The sequence below is a fragment of the Mus caroli genome, chromosome 2, assembly GCF_900094665.2.
Source record: "Mus caroli chromosome 2, CAROLI_EIJ_v1.1, whole genome shotgun sequence".
Classification (NCBI taxonomy): domain Eukaryota; kingdom Metazoa; phylum Chordata; class Mammalia; order Rodentia; family Muridae; genus Mus; species Mus caroli.
Window position 1 is genome coordinate 21,037,329 of NC_034571.1, and position 4,508 is coordinate 21,041,836.

At 51.4% G+C, this 4,508-nt stretch overlaps 1 long non-coding RNA gene across 1 annotated transcript; it reads right to left on the bottom strand.

Annotated features, from left to right (window-relative positions):
- Nucleotides 1–686: 686 nt before the first annotated feature.
- Nucleotides 687–4,297, bottom strand: LOC110308548. The gene is made up of 3 exons (XR_002379572.1): nt 3,864–4,297; nt 2,928–3,018; nt 687–2,821 (listed from the first exon to the last, which is right to left on the bottom strand). It is a non-coding gene; the product is annotated as an uncharacterized LOC110308548 (long non-coding RNA).
- Nucleotides 4,298–4,508: the final 211 nt, after the last annotated feature.

Here is a 4,508-nt window from a genome sequence, read left to right on the forward strand (position 1 = left end):
TGGGGAGGGGAGGGTTCCTGCAGTCTGCACCTCTCTGGGGAGGGGAGGGTTCCTGCAGTCTGCACCTCTCTGGGGAGGGGAGGGTTCCTGCAGTCCACATCATAACATCACAGAGAAGCAGACAGGAAAGCAAAGGGCCACTCATCCATGGTAGCTGTACTATAACTAACTCCATCCCAGAGACCAAGCCGCACTGTTTTTTAAGATTTATTTATTTTTATGTACATGTGTGCTGTCTGCATGTACACCTGCATGCCAGCAGAGGGCATCAGATCACATTACAGATGGTTGTGAGCCATCCTATGGTTGCTGGGAATTTAGGACCTCTGGGAAAGCAACCAGTGTCCTTAACTGCTAAGCCATCTCTCCAGCCCCAAGCCCCACCTCTCAACAATTCCATAGCTCAGCAGAGCCAGTCCAGAATCTAAGATTCCAGGACACACCCATCATCCAAATCCTAGCAGGCTCCATGCTGAAGCTGGGAAGTTCCTGAAGAGATCCCCAGCCCCCACCCCATCCTCCAGGAGGGCAGAAAGCTGACAGACACTGTTGCTCCTGCTGGGCCTTGCCTTGCAGAGCACCAGTTGTTGTGCCTCAGGGTCATAGGCCAACCTTATACGCACTAGCACAGACCGCTCAAACTGGAGCCGGGGAAGCAGAAGAAAACAGAGACACAGGAAATCTCTAAATAAATATTGCTGTCTTTCTCATTGGTATAAAAAAAAAAAAAAAAAAAACAAACCCTAAGGCTTAACAAAATCAACTTAGAAAATCAACTTGAAGATGTCTTCTACAAAATACTATAAAAGAAAGAAAATAAGTAAAGATTTTTTATTATTATTATTACAAATTTTGTCAAGAAAGCAAAACATCTAAATAATGATAGCCTTAGGGAAAATGAGCAGAAATCAGTCACAGGAGAAGAGTGAGATCGTCAGACTGGCCCTCTAGGAGAGGATGCAGGAGCCCAGCAAACAGGCCTGCCTAGGCACGACATCATGAACTGTCTTAACACGATGTGGAAAACTTCCAAAGTTCCAAAAGAGCAGGTCACACCAGGGGTCAAGTGTAGCAGTGGTTCTCACTCCCTGTCGCATGGGAGCCTGTGTCCAGGAGCTGCCCCACATTCTGGATCTCAGCTCTGTATCCACAGCTCCACCGAGCTCACAGAGAAGCCTGAGAGGGAGCTATGCCTTGGATGGACACCACAGCCCAGACACTGTATATAAGATATGTCTAGAAGCTTTGTTTTACCATAACCTGAGAGATGAAGCTGCATTTGCAGGAAGATGGGCCATTCTTGGTGGACTGAGAAAACCTCACGTCAGAAATAATTAGCTCGGAGGATGTGGCTGGATAGTGTACCACACGTTCGCACTCACAGTGTGATGCTTTAACTTGGACCTTTCCTGCTATTACTTTTGGGCCATTCAAACCTCCTAAGAGTGACCACACTGGGTGCATGCTCTCTCTAAGTTGACCTGCACTGGCTGGGTCTTGGGAAGGGGGAGGGAGTACAGTTCTGTAGAATTCCTGATCATGAGCGTGACTTTGAGGAAAGTAAAAACCTTAAAATATAGTAACTTGACATCAGCAACAGACAGGCAAGACTCTCTCCCTACAGCAGTATCCCAGGATGACCTCTGTGAGACTAGAAAGGCTGAACCCCAAAGTCCTCATTTGGCTTCTTCTGCAGCAGCAATACCACATGCCCCCCCCCCAGTGTTTTCAGGGAAGGGGTTAGGAGGGATGCTGTACTGGCTAGTTTTGTGTCAACTTGATTTATCACAGAGAAAGGAGCTTCAGTTGAGGAAATGCCTCCATGAGATCCAGCTAATAGGCATTTTCTCAATTAGTGATCAAGAGGGAAAGGCTCCTTGTGGGTGGGACCATCTCTGGGCTGGTAGTCTTGGTTCTATAAGAGAGCAGGCTGAGCAAGCCAGGGGAAGCAAGCCAGTAAAGAACATCCCTCCATGGCCTCTGCATCAGCTCCTGCTCCCTGGCCTGCTTGAGTTCCAGTCCTGACTTCCTTGGTGATGAACAGCAGTATAGAAGTGTAAGCCAAATAAACCCTTTCCTCCCCAAGGTTGCTTCTTGGTCATGATGTTTGTGCAGGAATAGAAACCCTGACTAAGACAGATGCCCTCAACCCTGCCATGCAAAGAGCCCAGGGCACTGGGGCATGCTCTGTATGCCCTGTGCTCCCCAGCCCTGTCACCACTGTCTGCTTCTGGAGGGCCGAGATTTTCCAGCCAGGCCAAGCTCTGACATCTGCAGAACTGAGTGAATGACCTTAGCTTTGAGTTTTCTCTTCTCCTCTGAGCATCTCCTCTCCCCTCCTTCTTCCTCTTTCATACCTCCAGACATTGTTGTCAGGTTTTGAGCACCAACTAGAGGTTTGTTCCTGACCTAAAGGATCAACCGGCTCTGTGTCCTCAGCCACTGGTAATAGTCTAGAAAGCTGGCACAGTTGTGGGGCTGGGAGGAGGAGGAGGCAGAGACACCTGAGGCTGCTCTAGGGAAATCTAGGGACAGCCTTGCTGTGAACTGCCATCCTGGTAACCACGCACAGATACCCAATCCCCTCCTGACAGCCCTGCCTCTGGCCCCTTCTCCAAGTAGTGTACATCCTATCAGACCCTCAGACGACATCCTTCAGTCTGGAGTTGGGGGTCAAGGCTGGAAGCAAGGGCAGAATCTTGAGGGGGCCTCTGGGTAAGTGAGTACCAACCATCGTGTGAAGACAGCTGGCCACAGCACCAAGAGGTAAGGGGTGGGGGTGGCTCAGGGTTGTATGACGTGCTTGTTCTCCATGCTCTCCCTGAGGAAGACAGGAGTGAGTCAGAGTGAAGCAAGTATCGATACGTAAACATCAGGCCTTGATGTTTACTCTGAGGCCTGATCCAGGCATAGTAGAAAGTACTCACCCACTGCGGAGTGCTTTCTACGGAGGAATCACTGTTTTATGGGAGAAGGCAGCAAGCAGAAGTCATGCCACAATGTCAGGAAGGCCCTGCCCTGAAAAGAGACATAAAATCCCTTAGCAGGGCTGCTGCCCCCAGGTCACCGTTTGAGAGGTAAAGGAAGGGCCTCTGCTGTGCACATAACCCATGGCCTGTCTGAAGGAGAAGCTGGGGTGGGCTTCCGGGAGGGCAAAGCAGGATCCGCCTCTGAGGTTAGTGGGACTGAGCCAGGAGAGAGAGCTTGGAGAGATTGTACAGCCCAGGGTAGAAGTTGGAAGGCACATACCTCTGCTGCCCCTCCTGTCTTTGCTCACAGAAGGACAGGGCCCTGTTTTGGGTGTCCTAAAGTCCCCTGCCTCTCTTTCCACACTTTGTCCCAGTGTCATTTCTCAGCAGTGCCTAGGGGTACCTGTGCTACAAGTAGTTCACAGAGGTGTATGTATTGGTGCCTGGGCTAGTTGGTAGTCAGTACGCGGTAGCCTCCACTAGCAGCTGAGCCCTACCACCACTTATGGCCTCAGGTAGACACCGAGTACCACTGAAGGCCAACACTCATGCACCGCCACATGAGGTACCTGCCTGAGAGAGGCTGCATCTTACCTAACCCATAGCCATTCACTCACGGCAGCCCTAGGCATAGGCTGGACCTGGGCACTTCTGCCCATCTGCTAGGCTGATATCTGCCTGGCCTCCACACCAGGAAGCTGAACCTCTAAGGTCAACATGGGCTGCCCATGATGGGCCAGAGGGGCATGTGGGCCACTGTGCCAAGGACATGGTTCTATGTAGGGGACCAGATGCAGGCCTGTGATGAGGGCAGCTCAGCTCACAGCTTCAGAAAAGCATGTGTTAAGCTCTGGACTGACCACATGCTGAAGAGTAATCCCAGGTTGTACATACCACACTGCTTCGAAGCTCTGGCCAATTCCTCTGAGGCCTAGAGCAATCCTGGAGGAGGTGTTTTCCTGTTTATCAGTGTGCACTTGGGTGCTGTGTGTCTTCCATAAGCATCAGGTGAAGTGCACATGCTGGGCCAGAGAGCTTTCCCGATGCTCACAGGCCAATGGAGACTCTGTAGCTGCAGGGCTGGTGTGAAACCATGAAGGGTGCAAAGGAGAGGCAGGACAGGTATATGCACACACATCTTCCAAGAGCAGCCGCTCTGTGTGGATGTGTCTGTGTTGTAATTTAATCCATTCTTAGGTGTGCAGGTGGTCCTGGGGTCAGATCCCAGAGTTGTCTCATGAGTGCAAAGGTGTCCTTAGTCTCCAGCTACAACATCCTGGGAGAATGGAGGAGTTCTTGAGCTCTTGATGTGACACACACAGGAGGATGGCTGACCAGTGACACTAGCCCTCCACCCTAACCTGGCAGAGGGTGGCATCCAGCCAGAGCAGCAGCAAGCCACTGGGAAGGAGGGACAGTGAATCAACAGAGAGGAATGCACAGCCCTTGGGTGAGGTCCGGAAGGCTGGTCCCCCCCTGGGTGCCAAGGCCGAGCTGGCCGGAAGGGCAGCGGATATCCTGAAGAATGCGGAGGAGTTT